Source organism: Meleagris gallopavo, chromosome 22 (genome assembly GCF_000146605.3).
Source record: "Meleagris gallopavo isolate NT-WF06-2002-E0010 breed Aviagen turkey brand Nicholas breeding stock chromosome 22, Turkey_5.1, whole genome shotgun sequence".
Lineage (NCBI taxonomy): Eukaryota > Metazoa > Chordata > Aves > Galliformes > Phasianidae > Meleagris > Meleagris gallopavo.
This window is the reverse complement of record NC_015032.2, coordinates 10,671,270-10,685,663: the sequence shown is the minus strand read 5'-3', so window position 1 is coordinate 10,685,663 and position 14,394 is coordinate 10,671,270. Positions and strand designations below refer to the sequence as shown.

Below are 14,394 nucleotides of genomic sequence, written 5' to 3'. Positions count from 1 at the left end.
CTCCACCTTTTTTTTCCCACAGTCCTTTCAGTGCTGATCCACCGACCTGTGATCCATTTCTGGATCTGTCACCAGTCCCTTCTGTCGTGGGAGCATGGTCACACCTGCCACTTACACCTTCAGCTCTTATCAAGTTATATCAAACACAGTCAGGAATACACTGCATGACACAAAGGGTTTGATCTTGCAATAAAACTTAATCGTCTACTAATGTGAAGCAGCACTGGGCTGAAAAGGCGAGTTTATTCATGTCTGCACACATCCTCCCTTGCAGTTGCCCTGGACTTGATTTAGCCCTCATGGACTGGCACAAGCCTTCCCCCAGCCACACACAGACATACCCTATGTGCTGGAAATACACTCGAGCGCATCCCTAGCAAATACAAAGGAGTATAAAACTAAGTGATGCAGCAACAATTCTGAAGGCTGCTACTAAAAATCCATCTGCTAGGAATGGCTGCTACAGCTGAAGTGAAAAAAATTCCTTTTATAAGCTGTGCACCTGCACAAATGTCATTAAAGTCCAAGCAGAAATACTAAAAGCAGTTCTCATGCAAGATCCCCAATACTTCCATGAGACACGTATATGTCCCGGCCGAGCACGTGGGGAATAACACCCTCACACAATGGGCTTTTGTTAATGAGCTCAGGGGAGGCTGCAGTATAACTTACCACACAATGGTGCAGTATAAGAGATGTGCAAATTCGCAAACACCTCCACAGTGTTTTGTGGTTTTGAAGCAGCACGGTAAGATCACATAACCTGAACTGCAGATGTAGGAACAGACCGGGCACCTCCAGCACCCCCAGCTCCATTACTGAGACTCTGGGTCAATGTCTTTAAAATACTTCCAGCGTCATGGATCAGCGGCCACGTGAGAAGGAATAACGTGCTGGTATTGTGTGTGGGGCTTTGCTCAGACGCGCCTGCGAGCACTGTATGAGGCCTGGTGTCTTTCTCAAATTTTCTGAGGTCGGCACACGAATGGGGGTCCCTCTCTCTCGTTGCTGTTTTCTGCAGAGAACAGAAGGGAGGCTGGGTAGCAAAGTGTTTGGGAACTGAAGGCAAGAAAAGTGCAGTGAAAATTGTAAGAGGTTGCTGTATTTTTCTGAAAGATTAATATCAGCTCTGCAAGAAAAAGGCATGTCTACAGGCTGCTAATTTACTACCCGTAAAGCTTGGTTTAATAAACTTGTGGTAAATATTTTCTGCTTTTAAGGCCCTTTAATGCTTTAGAGGCTCCCATTTGCTTAGGGTCCCTAGGGATGCTGGTGCCAATGAGACATGTTTCATTAATTATGTTGCACAAATAAGCCAAATATTGCACAAACACGTGTAGCAACATCATGAGGAATGCAGCAAGGACTCCTAACTCCACGATGAGCAGGGCTGCCCAGCTGGGTATTCCTCTGAAGGACAGCTAGAGCCTGAAGCACATGCCTGGGACGTGTCCACACCCCAAGACTGTGTTGTTACTGTTTGGGTCAGCACAAAACTGCCAATAGTTTTCCCTCTGGAAATCCCAAATGTGCCTCTCCCAGCACATGATGCTATTAAAATAGGAATAGAGGGAAAAAAGAGTGTTGCAGAGGCATTGCGGATTCCTTACATACAATTTGGTTGGGGACTACCAAGTATCATGAGATACCAGAGGATGCTGAAGTCTGAGGTTGCGTTCCCACATCTGTCTTGTCGTGGCTCCACCTGGGTGCAGCAGCACCCTGCTGTGAGGAGCCTGGAGGTGGGCAGTCCTGGGTCGTGCTCACAGCCATGGCTCCTGGTGCTGGAGAAGGAAAATATCGGCGGTGTGAGTGGCTACACTGCAGGAACACAAAAATAGCAGGGAAAGAGAATAACCAGGGACATTTCACAGCCATTAGAAAAAGGTCACTGAAGGCACAAAATGATCACACCTCTCAGAACGAAAGTTGGTAGAGTTTTACAAAGGTGATTATCCCAGAGGAGCACACTGAGATAGAAATTCTTGTTTTGATTTTCACCTTACCTTTTCCCTTGCATAACACATACATACCCCAGCAAAAAGGAGATCTCCTCTGAGCAAGTGAAAACTCCCATTAAACAGGCAGTTGATAAAAGCTGGAGATAAACTCTCAGCCAATCTTTCTCTAAACCGACTATTCCAATGCGTTTTTAAGGTAACCAAGAGGCAAAATTAACAAAAACTCTGTGGTGACTGGGAAATGGGAAGATATTGTTTGACTGGCTGGTCACAGGAGCAATTGCAAAAGCACGCTGCAGTACTTACAGCTGAGGGAGACCTTAAGAGCACACGCTGATGGTGTGCCGTACGTCAGGGCACGTGCTGCTTTATATTACTTGGTGCAGCTTTGGGAAGGAACTGTACTTGGCTTCTATATGAATTTTAAATGAATTGTTAACACATTTTATGAATCTGGTTAAGGGGTGCTGATGCAGGAGAAAGCACATGTCGGTTCTGCAAGATGGAGTAAATAAATCATGACTTTCACAAGATAAAACTTTATTGAGCAGCAATAAACAACAGAAGTACTTCTAACAGCATTTAAAGCCATGTAAAAGAAAGCACAAAGGGTTGACTGCCCCAGATACGTGTTCTTGTAACAGCTCACACAGAACTGATGGAGAGGAGGTGCATTGCTGGAGCAGGGAGGGACAGTGCTGTCTAGGACTGCACACTGGCTGCTGTGCTGCAGTTCTCATGGTCTTCGGTCCCTGATTCCTCTCAGCATCTGCACTTGTTGCTCATATCACCTACAACACCGTGGTGCCTTTCCCTAGACATAATTCTCTTGCTCTGTCTTTCCCCACCATAAACTCCTCTGCTCTTTTGTCCCAAGGACAGTTTTGGAGCAAAGAACACGCTGTCTGTGCCTGGTGCACGCTCCCACTAAGTGTCCCAGAACCTGTGGAACCACCAGATGGGCCCCGGCCTCCAATGGCTCCTCATGTGAGCACACTCCTGAGGCTCCTGCCTTCCTAGGAACACAGAAGCTATAGGATCAGTCGTGAAACAAAAGTGCCCACCGAGGTACCCAGTCCCACCTTTTCTCATGTCGGCTCCCTCCTCTGTGCTGCACACCATCCCGTGTGCTCCTCCAGCTGTCCCTGCAAATTTGTCTCCTCCATGTGCTCAGGATACCCAGGAAGGTTGGTCCTGCCCTAGGTGGAGTCTTTGGTTTGATTTCACTCCAAAACTGCATTCCGATTTGTTATTTCTTTGCATTTCATAGACACTGGGATGATCATATTGATCAAAACTGAGAAATGAAAAACAATACAAAGTTTTCTTATATAAAGACATAGGCAACAACACTTCATGTTCCCAGGAAAATTGGCATATTATGCAGACTCAGTTTCATGCAACTATTCCACTCAGTGAAGACAAGAGTAACTTACTTCATCCCAGTAGTTTCTGGGTTCCTGGGAAAATCCCCTTAAACTTTGGTCTTCCAGAGGTACCCAAGAAGGTAAACAAGAAGAGAGATGAATCATTCCTTTCAGGAAAAATGTTTTGCAGAGTAATAAGTATCAAAGAAAAAAAAGTCACTTGCCTGAACAATTCCTTGTAGTTCAGTGTGAAGTAGGATGAAACCTCTTGCAATGGGACAGTCTTACTTCTCCTCTAGTGTGCTCACTGCAGACAGCAGCCCAATAAATCTGTTCTTCAACGTGTCCTTAATGCCAGCAGCTGACAAAGGCTCAGCTGAGCACTGGATGCTCAGTGGTGATATAACTGAGGTCTGAGGTAGGTAACTTTATACGTACACAACAGCAATCTCCCCTCCATAAGGATATTTTTAAAACATCCTGATAAAGAATTAAAACAGAGAGATGCAGAAAGAGGTGAAATTATTCAGGATATACAATAGAGGAATTTTATTACCAAACTGACTGCATTATAAATCAAGTGCTCTGTAAATGCAATAAAACAATTGTTTAGTCTGCATGATTCATACCCCAAACCTCAGTATTCTGTGTTTTGATCTTATTGCAGCAATAAACTGTCTAGACAGCAATTAACAAACTGTTTTTTCTTCAGATGTTTGGAGTGCCTTTGCTGCCTGATCAGCACTCAGAAATACAGGGCTTTTTCTTCTATTCTGATTAATTATCAGGTTGATCAAGAGGCATGGTTAGCCACCCTCTGTAATTGCACAGCATTTCTCTTTAAGTGAATTGCTATAGGAGAAATACCAATAATATTGTTTTTCATTAGTACTAAGTGGCAAAGATAATGATTTATTTTACCATGGTGGTCCAGAATAAGTGTTAATGTAGAATTTATACTGACAAATAGGACATCATTTTAGCCACCATTCAACAAGCTACTTGTGTGCATGCCCAACATTATGAATATCTGCAATCCTGGTAGAAGAAGTTTAAATTTTGGTGTGTGACACAATACTTTGCTGAATTCCATCACGTACAGCTTCCTCCAATCTCTGACTGGACAAATGGAGGAGCAGTTGTGTCGCTTTTTGGTCTTCAGCTTAATGGGTTACCAGTAGGAGGTGAAATTGGAAGGGTCCTAAAACACAGGTGGGAAAAAAGATACTCGAGAAAGCCCTGCAGGAAAGGAATAAAGAGCACTCCTACAGATACTGCTTTCATGTAAGGGATACGATGTGGCCTTAAACAAATCCCTATACGATCAGTTTTGCGTTTCCCACGGTGACCTGTGCAGGTGGGTGCTTCCTTTCCAGCAGGGATGGAGGGCTGCCACAGCTGTGCTGAGCTTGTTTGGCACCAACACCGAGACCACAAACTATGTGTGCGTGTGCTCATAAAGAAGGGAGGACTCACTGCACACCGTTTCTTTTGCTTTTACAGGAGATGAAACCAACCCCTGGTGTTTGCCTGGTGCAGCACACAGAGCTGGTGGCTCCCAGGATGTGAGGCAGAGCAGCAGCTGGGAGCCTCTGCAGCTCCAGGCCCTGCTGGACAGCTCCCACCCGCACCCAGAAACTTGGCGTGTCACGACAGCCCATGCTCATGTCACGACAGCCCATCCTTGTGTCACGACAGTTCATCGTGCCGTGCAGTTCCACGTGTTCTGCTGGCTGCTGCAAGCGAACAGAAACAGAGTCCATTAGAGAGGACACTCACCAGCAGAGCAAGCTTACATCACTTCTCTGCACAACTTATGTATCTGGACAAGTAAGAATATTTATCCATGTGAGTAAGTATGTGTCCTTATTTCACTCCTGAAATAAAGCCACAACACCAAAACAACCAATAAAACACAAAGCTGTAACAGAAAATGTTATAGAAAAACTTTTGGTACTGGTTTCAGGGAAATTCAGAACTGGTAGAGGTAAGAATGCCTCTTTAATTCAACCACATGGATGTATTTTGGGAACTTTCTTTGAGTTTTCTTTCTGAAGTGATGCCCTAGAAATAGGTATTTACCTTCTAGATGAAGTTATCTGTATCTGATTCTATGATAACTCACAGTTCAAGAGCAGATCACCTCATCTTCAGCAAGTCTCCAGGGCTTGTATTGAATGGGACATTCTGTTATTCCAACTGGGCCATTTCTGCAATCAGCTAACAGCCACAACCATGCTGTCAGTAAAATATTTGAATGAGACACATTTCCAGAGCTAAAGGTGGTTCATAACAACATTTGTGCCCATGTATTTGAGGCAAGGCCAAAAAAGAACCCAAAAGCATCACTGCCTTGTTTCATCAAGCAAGGTCACGGTGAAGGGGAAAGGAAGATTCTGCAACTGCATATAGGAGGATACACATCTTACAGGTTATCAACTGGATAATTGATAAATCCAGCAATTACAGTGGAAAAGTGCCGCTGTGGGGATTAGTTGGTTGCATCTGGAAGGGTTGAAGAAGATGTTGGGAGAGTGCGGCCCTGGGAAGTGTGGGAACTGCTGCAGGAGTCAGTGAGTGCCCCATAATCACCAACAAACACTTGCTACGTTCGTTTGGTTTTTAAATTTCAGACAGCGTTGCTTAAGGAGCTGCACAGGACTCTTGGTTCAACTCCTTTTTCTTTTTAAAATAAACTCATTTCTTTGGAAAGCTTGAAAGAGGAGCTTTCTTTCTTTCTAATTTGCTTTCCCTCCGTTACGTATGAGCACCGGGCAGATTTAGTAGGAGTGCCCATGAAGCCCGACCTGCAGCCTTTATACATTTTCCCTGGAGAAATATCTTTGTCTTCAGAAAAAGATACAATAAAATGAAGGAAAGATATGTGCAGACTTTACAAAGTCATTAGGAAACACACACAGTCACTCAAATCAAATTCTGGGCTTGCTAACCTTGGCAGTGTCCCTTTAAATTAATTTTGCAGCCTGGAAACACACAAACAAAATATTCTAAAGAATTTCTTATCTGAAAGAAATCGTGGAAAAGCTGGAATTTGTTCCCCAGTGTGGTGCACGTGTGGGGAGGGCCCTTCCCATGAGACTTGTGGCTGGGGCTGCCCCAGAGAGATGGGCAGTGGTCCAGGTGCCCACAGCCACAGGTGGCCACGTGTCCCCTCCCCTCTGCGGGCACCATTGTGCCTCCATCTGCCCCTCAGTGCTCCGAAAGTGCGAGTCACAGCTGGCTGCTGCTGCCTGTAGGGCTGGAGCTCACCTGACTGCAGCCGAAGTGGGCACTGTGTGGGATTCAGGACTGCTTGGCTGCACTTTCACAGCATGAAACAAACAAACAAGAATTTGAATCCAGTTATCAGGTTTTCATGCAGAAAAAACATCTACAACATTTTTATTTTTATTTTAAATAATAATAACACTGGACACGGAAATACATAAATATGCTTTCCCTGCTCTCTTGTAAATTTTCTTTTGCCTAAAATGAGTGCAGAGGGTGAAGGCTGTGTTGGTGATCTTGGGAAAGTGGGTGGAAGAAAGGGCAGAAAAAAAAGACCCGATGTGACTTTTGTGCTGCTGCATGGGCTGTGCAGCCTGTAACCCCACGGCCGGCTGTGCTCTGCACAGCTCAGCTGCAAAACAGTGGCACCGTTACACTGCAATGCAGTTCTGATACACAGAGGTAAAGCCATACGATATGGCTCTCACAGAAGACAAAAAGACGGAGGAGCAGAGCTGTTTGCCTGCTTTTCGAGGCTTTTGTTGTAGAAGCACAGAAGAGCTCTTGGAAGAGGGAGATGCCAACCGCTCTTTGCTTGATGCAACTCTTCCAAATTACACGCAGCCTTTGCAAGTTTATTTCTTCACCCATTCTTTTATTAACTGATGTTGGATCTTTCAGATGAATAGAACTCCTGACACCAGCTGTGCAACCCAGGAAATCTTTAGGAACAGAAGTAAAAGAAGAGAAGGACACCTTTTTCACAGAAAAACTGCTAAGACCACAGGAGCCATTTCAGGCAGAAATAGGGCATTCCCTGTCTTACTGCCTGATTCCAGGCTCTGAACTCGGATCAGCCCCTTCCAGGTTCCCCTGCCCCTGTCCAAACCGACCGTGAGCTCACTGGAAAGCAAACCTTGCAGCAAAAGAGTCCTGACAGTGCAGAGCTGCACGGAACAACACCAAACCCCCCGGCTTGGGCTCAGAAATGAGGTGATCGTCCCGCATTTCAGAGAACTGTGAGAATTAACTGCGGGGATTTCAATGGTTAACGCTCCCCATTCATCAGGCCGGGCAGAGGGGGCAATGAATGCCGATCGCTCAATATCAAGTTTTACATAGCTCAGTACAGCCTGAAAGAAAGAAAGGCAAAACAAAGGCTTAACATTTAAATATTCCAAATACGTTTTGTTGCATTTTCTTCAAGCTAATGCTGCCAAACAGTGAATCTAATTAACTGGACACAGGAGGGCCTTTATGAATGGAATGTAACATAACCATACAAAGTAATCTCGTTACATTGTAACAAGAGGTTAAATACCACTTCCTGCTATGTAGTAGCTGTTAAGTATAGTATTGATGAAAAATATGCTAATAACACCTTCTGAAAAGAATAACTTAGTTCTTGTTAGCTAATCTCCGCAAGCTGTTTGGTAAGCTGCTTTTGCAGCGTGGTTCTATCACATGCACATCAGGCCGAACGATGCTGTTATGTCTATCACCGATTTAAGCTGCGGGAGTGGATTTTTCCATGGGGAAGATTCTCGTATATATGTGTATAAATGTATTTGCATGCAAATTGGCAGAGTTCTGCCCTGTGCTCAGCAGCCTGCCCTGCCTCCTGCAGCACCTCGGGGTGCATGGAGCTGCGGTGGGTGCAGGGCAGGGTGCAGCTGGGCACGATGCTATGGGACAGGGAAGGTGCAGCTGGGCACGATGCTCTGAGGTTGGAATGCAGCTTGTGCCAAAACTCTTCCCCTGACAGTTCAATTAGGGCTATGCCAGGATTTGTACAGACTTTTGCAGAGAAATGAGAATCTATCCTATCCTTTCACTTGCGAGTCAGGAGAAATCTGCTTATAAATTACTGCTGTTTGCATCTGGGGGATAATTACTGCTCAAAGCTCACAGATAAACCCAAAATTTTAACTTAATAATGTCAAAAATGTTAACTGTTTTAAATCACAGCAGCTGTCCTGGACCTTCGCAGTCACTGAGCTGATTTGCAGTTGTATCAGTGTGTCAGCATCCTTCCTGAGGTGCCCGCAGTGCAGGGGGGGACTGGCACTGAGCCCCCGCCTTCCTTCTGTGCACGGCCGTCTTATCTGCAGAGCAACTTTCTGTTTTCTTTTCTCTCTTCATTTCCATAAACAATATGCACAATTCTCAGAGCCATTCAGTCAGCAAATAAAGGCAGAGGGCTAAGTAAATTTGCTTCACACCAATTATTTTTGTGAGGTCACCGAGTTAAGCATTAAAGAATACTGCTGCGGATGAGCACTCGGGAACAGTGTGACTGTGGTATGAGGTGCACAAAGCACCCAGTGCCCGGCAGAACACGACATTTATTGGGAAGCTTTGTTCCACGAGCTAACAGAACAATAATCCTTTTCATTTAACAACTCCGCATTACTCATTTCCCCACGTAGCCCAGCTGCACTGTAAGCCACTTTTGTAAGTCACACCATAGGAGAGAAAGCGAAAGATGTGTGATTTCAGGGGGAAAAGAAGGGATTGCTCAGTTCCATCGCGAGCTGATTGTTTCTGTGCACAGCGTGAGGGTGAGTAGTCGTCAAATTATTGTGCTGTGTTTTTATGCAAATAAAATTACAGAAGGAGAGAACATTTTTAAATAATCAGAAGCCAAGTGAGGAGCCAAGAATCCAGCTGCTGCAAATTTGCATGGCTGTATTGTCACACTCCTTACAGCTGCTTGCAGCAGCGAGAGTCTGGCCCTGTTTGCTATGTATAACTGGCTTGTAAGCAGTAAGTAACTGTGACAAAACGCTCAGCACATGAGTAATTGCTGATGAGTACATTGCAGACAAAGCGCTCTGGGTTTAACAAAACAACAAGGCGGTATTTCCCCAATGGGGAAAAATTATACTGCAGTTATATTGCTATTAATGGAAGAAGGAACGAGTCTGAAAGTCACTCTACTGGTTTTAAGATGTGAGGTCAGAATCAGACTCCAACATTTCAGGGGATTTCAAATATCAACCAGAAAAATATGACCGAAAAAGACAGATATGTGATGCCGTGTTGTCTTCCTAAGAGCAAAAAGTGGCACCTGGGCTGGCACCTTCAGGAGGGCAAAGTCGCTTTATTTTTGGAAACTTTATTCTGTTGCAGGAGAACAGAAGTGACTATTATGTGTACCAACAAAGGGAAGGCAATCAAATTACAGACATTTCATTGTTTAGTCAAGAACAGCTTGAAAATTATACATCCAAATGCAAATCAGGAACACGGTGTACGCTTCCAAATCAGATGAAAAGCTGAATGCAACCGTGGCCCAAATTCTCACTGCCTGCATCCACGTGTGCCTGCTGCAGGCTGCGACCCGCAGGACCCAGGCAGGGAAGGCACAGGGCTGCTGCTCACCAGGGCTGTTTTCCCATCTCTTTTTGCCCCAGAGAGCCCTGAGCTGCACACCGAGGCCAGGCCCTGACAGCTTGTTGGGATGGCCAGCTTGCAGCTGCCCTGCAGCTTAATGCCACCCTTCTTTTTATTACCAAAGAAAGTGTTGCTCTCAAAACAGGAAAAATTGCACAAACAGAAGGCCTCATCGGGTCATCTTTTTGTTCAGACAGCGAGAGAATCACTTAATTACTGCCGCACTGACAAAGCTATTCCTCATCCATTTACAGTATTTGAGTTAGGAAGGGCTGAAGCAGATCGATACACAGGAACCTGGTGACAGATGTCATTTTGCCTTTACAGTAAGAGACAATACAATGAATGCAATATTTGCTCTTTTCTTGAGGCGTCTGGGTGTCAATGATAACATCCAAGGTCTTTGCCTTTGTCACAAATATTTGATTGCCTTTCCAGCACCTCAGTCAATAACAAACACCTCTGACACTCGCTGCTTGCTGTCCATTTTCAAAGAGAAAACAATGCCAAGAACCACAGATCCATCTGCTGCAGAAACTTGTGAAACTCTTTGTTTCATGGTTTTTTTTTCCCCCACGGTGCTGAATAACCCCCTTGTCCCATATGTCAGTGAATTCTTGTTCCCTTACACTTTCCAGATCTGCGTGCACGAGGCTAATGCAACTAGTGCTGACAAAGGGGCTGCTGCCGCCAGATATTAAACATGAACAGTGCTTTAAAAAAAAAAAGAAATCTGTAAATTAATTAGTGCCTGCTTGGAATTCAGAGCTGGGAAGGAATGGGGAATTTCACTTGACTCATCTTCCTACTCTCCAGCGCTGTGGAGCTGAAGGGCCAGGCAGTGCATGATGGCACTGATGCTTTCAAGGGGAACTCAGAGAGCGTAAACAGTTGTGAAATGAAAATAGCAAATTCCACAGTTATGACTCCGGTGAAAGTTACTCAGACATTTACATAATGGAACTTCCTACTCCCCAGATATCTTCCTTTCTGAAGAGCTGTCTCAGGAAGGGATAGCATCAGGGATCATAAATTGTCTTTTGGCTTTTCAGCACTTTACAGGCTCCCATGCATCGCCAACAATAGGACTGGGGAATGACTCTTAACAGCTCATTAAGGCTGTTTTTGCCAAATGCAAATAATAAAAAGGCCTCTTAAGAGGCTGTCTCATTTTTATTCAGAAAAGCCTACTACAGAATATAAAAAGATGCCATAAAATGGAAATGCAATAGAAGACCCACTGCAGTTATCTTCGGTATCCTTTGAAAGATTTCCAGGCTACCTTCAAATCTCATGGGCATTTCTGGATGCTCCACTGAACGATTTTGCTACGTGAATAAGACTGTTACAATTCAGAAGGGCGCTTCGGAATATCAGACACTGTGCTGGTAATGCATGGGTTTCTGAAGAGGAAGGGGGGATGAAGTAAACAGCAACGAGATTTTAGTGGGCTTGGGTCACACTTGCTACGTTTTCTTAGTATTGGTTCCCATTCACTTCACTGTTTCAGTCTTAATGTAGCTCTGAATCTTCAGTGCTGTTGAACCTCCCCACAAACGTAGCAAATATTCCTTGCCTATGCAAGGCATGAAATTTGGTGTTTCTTCATTCTGGAGGGGCTTGAGTGCTCACTGCTTTTGTAAGTCACATTGGTTAATAATCCATGGTAGTAATCACTGTGACATCTGAGGACTGCCCTGGAGTCTGCATTATTGCGTGTTTGCATGGACAGACTTTCTGGATCCATCTCCCCTGTAGGGAAATCCTAGCCATGTATACATAAAGTCACTAAGGAACACGTCCAATGAGCTGGATTAACTAGGACAATTCTGCGTGGTTTGAGAACAACTCCATGAACATTAATATAACGATGAACATTTATATCAGGTGAGGTACTAATTAACTTTTCTCATCAACTGACTAATATTAATGTATTTATAGGAGATTTAGACTTACTTTATGTTTCTTTCTTACACTATTGCCTGGAAAAAAATGTATTTCCCATAGACTGAACATTTGCTTAAATCTTCATTGCCCGAATACCAGTAGGTATTCCTCATCACTGTTATTTATTGTGCAACAACACCAGAAATCCCCTCAGTGAGAATCAAGATGTCAGTGTGGGAAATGAGCCTGCTGTCAGCAGTTCCCCAGAAATACACTGCAGATTCCACATGGAGCCTGCGGGGTGCAGGAGTAAGGCTTCATAAATTTGTAGCACTTTCTTAAATCAGGGTTAAGAACTAACATGGAGGCCACACTTGGAAACTTCCATTGAGTAAGGACTGGCAAAGAAACAAACAAGCAATCCAAAGGCTCTGCAGAACTATGGGCTCCATCTCAGACTCGCCCTGCAGCCAGCACTAACACACGGTACATCCTACCTGCATTTTCTCATGCCTGCTTTGGTACAGCCTGAGCCTGTAGGATCACATCTCTTGGTTTAGGTTTCCCAACAAGGAACAACAGCAACAAAAGGAACAATACCATCGGTTTTGGGCTTTTCTCTCCGGTGTAAAAAGTAAGGGGGCATTTCTGGCTTTGTCCCACGCAGTTGCTGATGTTATGCCACTCTCAAATCTACACTGTGATTTAGTGCTGTTCTCACTACCTTGGCCTTTCAGAGTAGGAGGAAGGGGCAAACTTGACTTTTTTAAAATGCAAATGAACCACAACCTTGAAGGGCCTTGGACTATTTTCCTAACTTCCTGATGGCCCGTAAAAATGTGTCTCTAACATTTTGTTATGATGGGAGACCCCCACGAAGCAACATAATGGAAAATGGCACCGAGTTCCTAAACACGGGAATTAAAAACATCTTCATGCTCTTAAGAAGTCTTCTTCCTGCTAAGTTAACTTTTCCTGAGGTTGCAGTCTGCTCTCCATGCCCCCCACCCTCCCGCATTTAAAGACTGCATCGATTTGATAGTGGTTCATTGGCACTACGCCCTACAAGGAAAAAGACAGTAGGGTTAAATTGTGAATAGCCCTTACTTCTGAAAAACTGCTGAGCTCCACCATATGGACTGCTATATGCCAAGGAATATGCTTTATTGGCATTGCTTGGAGGTTTACAAGCAATCTTCTTGAAGTTTTAATGGTTGCTTGGGTGATTTATCCTGTCTTGAGAGTCAGTGCTGTTAGGAGGCACCCAATTCTTGAGCTCTTGCTTTCCTTTATTATGAAAACCTTTAATCTTTCCTACATGTACCATAAATAACCTCATTATGGCCACACAGAGAAAATGTAACTGTTCCCATGTAAGTTTTGACTTTTTACTTAACACTTTTATGAGCTACTCTAACTTCACAAGGCGGATGCTTAATATACAGCAGTAGAAATTTGGGGGGTGGGAGGGGGGTGAAGAGAAAGGCCAAGAATGAAAGTGTCATATACAATTCTAAGTCCAGTGTCATTTTTCAGCCACAATTACCTCCATGATGACAAGCAGTCTTTGCTTTCTCAAAATTCTGAAGGGCACCTCGCACTGCTTCTTATGATGGCTGTTTCACAGCACTCAGCACCCCAATATTCGGTTCCCAAAACAGTATTTCTCCCCCAAAACGCTCCTTAAATTTGTTCTGCCCCAAAGTGTTTTCACAGAAAGAAAGAATGGATATCTTTGGAGGCTAGAATAGGAAGCATTGATAGAGATATACAGGACAGGGGTTGGTGCTGAGGTTCACAGCATGAGTAACAATTGCTTCAAGTTATCACATTCATGTATTCAGGCATTAATTAATTATTCTTAAATAGAAAAAAAAATTGAACATACAGAGAAAGGAAAATTTTGCTAACTCTTGTAGCTCTCCCCAATTATATCATCCTTATGAAAACTAAAATTATTTAAGGAAAAATGGGGCAATGTCCTCAGAGCCACCAAAGCCCCCAGACCTCTTTGGCTCCGTATCACGTCAGTCTCGGTCCAGATGCACCCTTTCCCCCTTTGCCTCAGTTCATGCACATGTAAAACGCAGATGAAAACATTTACTTCTCTTTGTGAAGCCTTGAGTTCGATGGAGAGAAGAGGGCTGTAATAATGGTCAGCACTAGTTCTACTTTTTCTTTAGCTTCAGCGTTCTGCCTAAAGGGATTTTCTTTAACAAAACCTGGTCCTGTGTGAGGAGGTAGCTTTGGGACTGTGTGGGACATCGATCACCACACCCATGGGTGGAAAGCATGAGACAAATCTCAGATAAGGGGGGAACAATTCGAGAGTTCGGACTGATGTTTCATGCAAAACAACATTCAAATTAGCATCAAACAGCCGAGCATATAACTTGAGATGGAGGGATCTGTAATTGAAGCAAAGTGCTTCTCCTGAGCTAATTGCCATCTGAACGACTGTAAAAAAAGAGAGAAAAGGACTGGAGGGCAAATTACAACTTCGGAGAAGGGATGGACTAAAGTTAGAGGATGCATGCGAGAGTTATGCAGGGAAT

General features: G+C 44.2%; 1 long non-coding RNA gene across 1 annotated transcript; it reads right to left on the bottom strand.

Annotated features, from left to right (window-relative positions):
* Positions 1–208: 208 nt before the first annotated feature.
* Positions 209–6,659, bottom strand: LOC104914068. The gene is made up of 4 exons (XR_795807.3): positions 3,398–6,659; positions 3,044–3,258; positions 1,650–1,784; positions 209–1,015 (listed from the first exon to the last, which is right to left on the bottom strand). It is a non-coding gene; the product is annotated as an uncharacterized LOC104914068 (long non-coding RNA).
* Positions 6,660–14,394: the final 7,735 nt, after the last annotated feature.